Raw genomic sequence first — 5,391 nt, forward strand, 5'->3', positions numbered from 1 at the left:
AGAAGCACTTTGGTGACATTTGGCTGTAACTTGTTCCCAGTACATTCTGAGTGGCTGGTGACTGTGTGTTGGACCTAAAAGTGCCCAAATAGAATCCCAATGCACTATACATGGGCCCAAATGCCTTCCTTATGACAAAACTGACACTCATTTTCTTAAGAAAATCATTGGTCAAAATAGCCTTTTCAGGCTGAGAGAAGCACTTTGGTGACGTTTCACTGTAACTTGTTCCCGGTAACGTTTCACTGTAACTTGTTCCCAGTACAGTCTAAGTGGCTGCTGACTGTGTGACTTGGTTAAAAGTGGCCAAATAGAAGCCCAATCCACAATACATGAGCCCAAAGGCCTTCCTTATGACTAAACTGACACCCACTTTCTTAAAAATATCATGGGTCTAAATAGCCTTTTCAGGCTGAGAAAAGCACTTTGGTGACATTTGGCTGTAACTTGTTCCCAGTACATTCTGAGTGGCTGGTGACTGTGTGTTGTACCTAAAATTGCCGAAATAGAATCCCAATGCACTCTACATGGGCCCAAATGCCTTCCTTATGACAAAACTGACACTCATTTTCTTAAAAAAATCATTGGTCAAAATAGCCTTTTCAGGCTGAGAGAAGCACTTTGGTGACGTTTCACTGTAACTTGTTCCCAGTACAGTCTAAGTGGCTGCTGACTGTGTGACTTGGTTAAAAGTGGCCAAATAGAAGCCCAATCCACAATACATGAGCCCAAAGGCCTTCCTTATGACTAAACTGACACCCACTTTCTTAAAAATATCATGGGTCTAAATAGCCTTTTCAGGCTGAGAGAAGCACTTTGGTGACTTTTGGCTGTAACTTGTTCCCAGTACATTCTGAGTGGCTGGTGACTGTGTGTTGTACCTAAAAGTGCCCAAATAGATTCCCAATGCACTATACATGGGCCCAAATGCCTTCCTTATGACAAAACTGACACTCATTTTCTTTAAAAAAATCATTGGTCAAAATAGCCTTTTCAGGCTGAGAGAAGCACTTTGGTGACGTTTAACTGTAACTTGTTCCCAGTACAGTCTAAGTGGCTGCTGACTGTGTGACTTGGTTAAAAGTGGCCAAATAGAAGCCCAATCCACAATACATGAGCCTAAAGGCCTTCCTTATGAGTAAACTGACACCCACTTTCTTAAAAAATATCATGGGTCTAAATAGCCTTTTCAGGCTGAGAGAAGCACTTTGGTGACATTTGGCTGTAACTTGTCCCCAGTACATTCTGAGTGGCTGGTGACTGTGTGTTGGACCTAAAAGTGCCCAAATAGAATCCCAATGCACTATACATGGGCCCAAATGCCTTCCTTATGACAAAACTGACACTCATTTTCTTAAGAAAATCATTGGTCAAAATAGCCTTTTCAGGCTGAGAGAAGCACTTTGGTGACGTTTCACTGTAACTTGTTCCCGGTAACGTTTCACTGTAACTTGTTCCCAGTACAGTCTAAGTGGCTGCTGACTGTGTGACTTGGTTAAAAGTGGCCAAATAGAAGCCCAATCCACAATACATGAGCCCAAAGGCCTTCCTTATGACTAAACTGACACCCACTTTCTTAAAAATATCATGGGTCTAAATAGCCTTTTCAGGCTGAGAAAAGCACTTTGGTGACATTTGGCTGTAACTTGTTCCCAGTACATTCTGAGTGGCTGGTGACTGTGTGTTGTACCTAAAATTGCCGAAATAGAATCCCAATGCACTCTACATGGGCCCAAATGCCTTCCTTATGACAAAACTGACACTCATTTTCATTAAAAAATCATTGGTCAAATGTGTGTTGTACCTAAAAGTGCCCAAATAGAATCCCAATGCACTCTACATGGGCCCAAATGCCTTCCTTATGACAAAACTGACACTCATTTTCTTTAAAAAATCATTGGTCAAAATAGCCTTTTCAGGCTGAGAGAAGCACTTTGGTGACGTTTAACTGTAACTTGTTCCCAGTACAGTCTAAGTGGCAGCTGACTGTGTGACTTGGCTAAAAGTGGCCAAATAGAAGCCCAATCCACAATACATGCGCCCAAAGGCCTTCCTTATGACTAAACTGGCACCCAATTTCTTAAAAATATCATGGGTCTAAATAGCCTTTTCAGGCTGAGTGAAGCACTTTGGTGACATTTGGCTGTAACTTGTTCCCAGTACATTCTGAGTGGCTGGTGACTGTGTGTTGTACCTAAAAGTGCCCAAATAGAATCCCAATGCACTATACATGGGCCCAAATGCCTTCCTTATGACAAAACTGACACTCATTTTCTTAAAAAGATCATTGGTCAAAATAGCCTTTTCAGGCTGAGAGAAGCACTTTGGTGACGTTTCACTGTAACTTGTTCCCAGTACAGTCTAAGTGGCTGCTGACTGTGTGACTTGGTTAAAAGTGGCCAAATAGAAGCCCAATCCACAATACATGAGCCTAAAGGCCTTCCTTATGAGTAAACTGACACCCACTTTCTTAAAAAATATCATGGGTCTAAATAGCCTTTTCAGGCTGAGAGAAGCACTTTGGTGACATTTGGCTGTAACTTGTTCCCAGTACATTCTGAGTGGCTGGTGACTGTGTGTTGGACCTAAAAGTGCCCAAATAGAATCCCAATGCACTATACATGGGCCCAAATGCCTTCCTTATGACAAAACTGACACTCATTTTCTTAAGAAAATCATTGGTCAAAATAGCCTTTTCAGGCTGAGAGAAGCACTTTGGTGACGTTTCACTGTAACTTGTTCCCGGTAACGTTTCACTGTAACTTGTTCCCAGTACAGTCTAAGTGGCTGCTGACTGTGTGACTTGGTTAAAAGTGGCCAAATAGAAGCCCAATCCACAATACATGAGCCCAAAGGCCTTCCTTATGACTAAACTGACACCCACTTTCTTAAAAATATCATGGGTCTAAATAGCCTTTTCAGGCTGAGAAAAGCACTTTGGTGACATTTGGCTGTAACTTGTTCCCAGTACATTCTGAGTGGCTGGTGACTGTGTGTTGTACCTAAAATTGCCGAAATAGAATCCCAATGCACTCTACATGGGCCCAAATGCCTTCCTTATGACAAAACTGACACTCATTTTCTTAAAAAAATCATTGGTCAAAATAGCCTTTTCAGGCTGAGAGAAGCACTTTGGTGACGTTTCACTGTAACTTGTTCCCAGTACAGTCTAAGTGGCTGCTGACTGTGTGACTTGGTTAAAAGTGGCCAAATAGAAGCCCAATCCACAATACATGAGCCCAAAGGCCTTCCTTATGACTAAACTGACACCCACTTTCTTAAAAATATCATGGGTCTAAATAGCCTTTTCAGGCTGAGAGAAGCACTTTGGTGACTTTTGGCTGTAACTTGTTCCCAGTACATTCTGAGTGGCTGGTGACTGTGTGTTGTACCTAAAAGTGCCCAAATAGATTCCCAATGCACTATACATGGGCCCAAATGCCTTCCTTATGACAAAACTGACACTCATTTTCTTTAAAAAAATCATTGGTCAAAATAGCCTTTTCAGGCTGAGAGAAGCACTTTGGTGACGTTTAACTGTAACTTGTTCCCAGTACAGTCTAAGTGGCTGCTGACTGTGTGACTTGGTTAAAAGTGGCCAAATAGAAGCCCAATCCACAATACATGAGCCTAAAGGCCTTCCTTATGAGTAAACTGACACCCACTTTCTTTAAAAATATCATGGGTCTAAATAGCCTTTTCAGGCTGAGAGAAGCACTTTGGTGACATTTGGCTGTAACTTGTTCCCAGTACATTCTGAGTGGCTGGTGACTGTGTGTTGGACCTAAAAGTGCCCAAATAGAATCCCAATGCACTCTACATGGGCCCAAATGCCTTCCTTATGACAAAACTGACACTCATTTTCATTAAAAAAATCATTGGTCAAATGTGTGTTGTACCTAAAAGTGCCCAAATAGAATCCCAATGCACTCTACATGGGCCCAAATGCCTTCCTTATGACAAAACTGACACTCATTTTCTTTAAAAAATCATTGGTCAAAATAGCCTTTTCAGGCTGAGAGAAGCACTTTGGTGACGTTTAACTGTAACTTGTTCCCAGTACAGTCTAAGTGGCAGCTGACTGTGTGACTTGGCTAAAAGTGGCCAAATAGAAGCCCAATCCACAATACATGCGCCCAAAGGCCTTCCTTATGACTAAACTGGCACCCAATTTCTTAAAAATATCATGGGTCTAAATAGCCTTTTCAGGCTGAGTGAAGCACTTTGGTGACATTTGGCTGTAACTTGTTCCCAGTACATTCTGAGTGGCTGGTGACTGTGTGTTGTACCTAAAAGTGCCCAAATAGAATCCCAATGCACTATACATGGGCCCAAATGCCTTCCTTATGACAAAACTGACACTCATTTTCTTAAAAAGATCATTGGTCAAAATAGCCTTTTCAGGCTGAGAGAAGCACTTTGGTGACGTTTCACTGTAACTTGTTCACAGTACAGTCTAAGTGGCTGCTGACTGTGTGACTTGGTTAAAAGTGGCCAAATAGAAGCCCAATCCACAATACATGAGCCTAAAGGCCTTCCTTATGAGTAAACTGACACCCACTTTCTTAAAAAATATCATGGGTCTAAATAGCCTTTTCAGGCTGAGAGAAGCACTTTGGTGACATTTGGCTGTAACTTGTTCCCAGTACATTCTGAGTGGCTGGTGACTGTGTGTTGGACCTAAAAGTGCCCAAATAGAATCCCAATGCACTATACATGGGCCCAAATGCCTTCCTTATGACAAAACTGACACTCATTTTCTTAAGAAAATCATTGGTCAAAATAGCCTTTTCAGGCTGAGAGAAGCACTTTGGTGACGTTTCACTGTAACTTGTTCCCGGTAACGTTTCACTGTAACTTGTTCCCAGTACAGTCTAAGTGGCTGCTGACTGTGTGACTTGGTTAAAAGTGGCCAAATAGAAGCCCAATCCACAATACATGAGCCCAAAGGCCTTCCTTATGACTAAACTGACACCCACTTTCTTAAAAATATCATGGGTCTAAATAGCCTTTTCAGGCTGAGAAAAGCACTTTGGTGACATTTGGCTGTAACTTGTTCCCAGTACATTCTGAGTGGCTGGTGACTGTGTGTTGTACCTAAAATTGCCGAAATAGAATCCCAATGCACTCTACATGGGCCCAAATGCCTTCCTTATGACAAAACTGACACTCATTTTCTTAAAAAAATCATTGGTCAAAATAGCCTTTTCAGGCTGAGAGAAGCACTTTGGTGACGTTTCACTGTAACTTGTTCCCAGTACAGTCTAAGTGGCTGCTGACTGTGTGACTTGGTTAAAAGTGGCCAAATAGAAGCCCAATCCACAATACATGAGCCCAAAGGCCTTCCTTATGACTAAACTGACACCCACTTTCTTAAAAATATCATGGGTC

The sequence above is a fragment of the Gymnoscopelus microlampas genome (genome assembly GCF_963454915.1).
Source record: "Gymnoscopelus microlampas genome assembly, chromosome: 1".
NCBI classification, from domain to species: domain Eukaryota; kingdom Metazoa; phylum Chordata; class Actinopteri; order Myctophiformes; family Myctophidae; genus Gymnoscopelus; species Gymnoscopelus microlampas.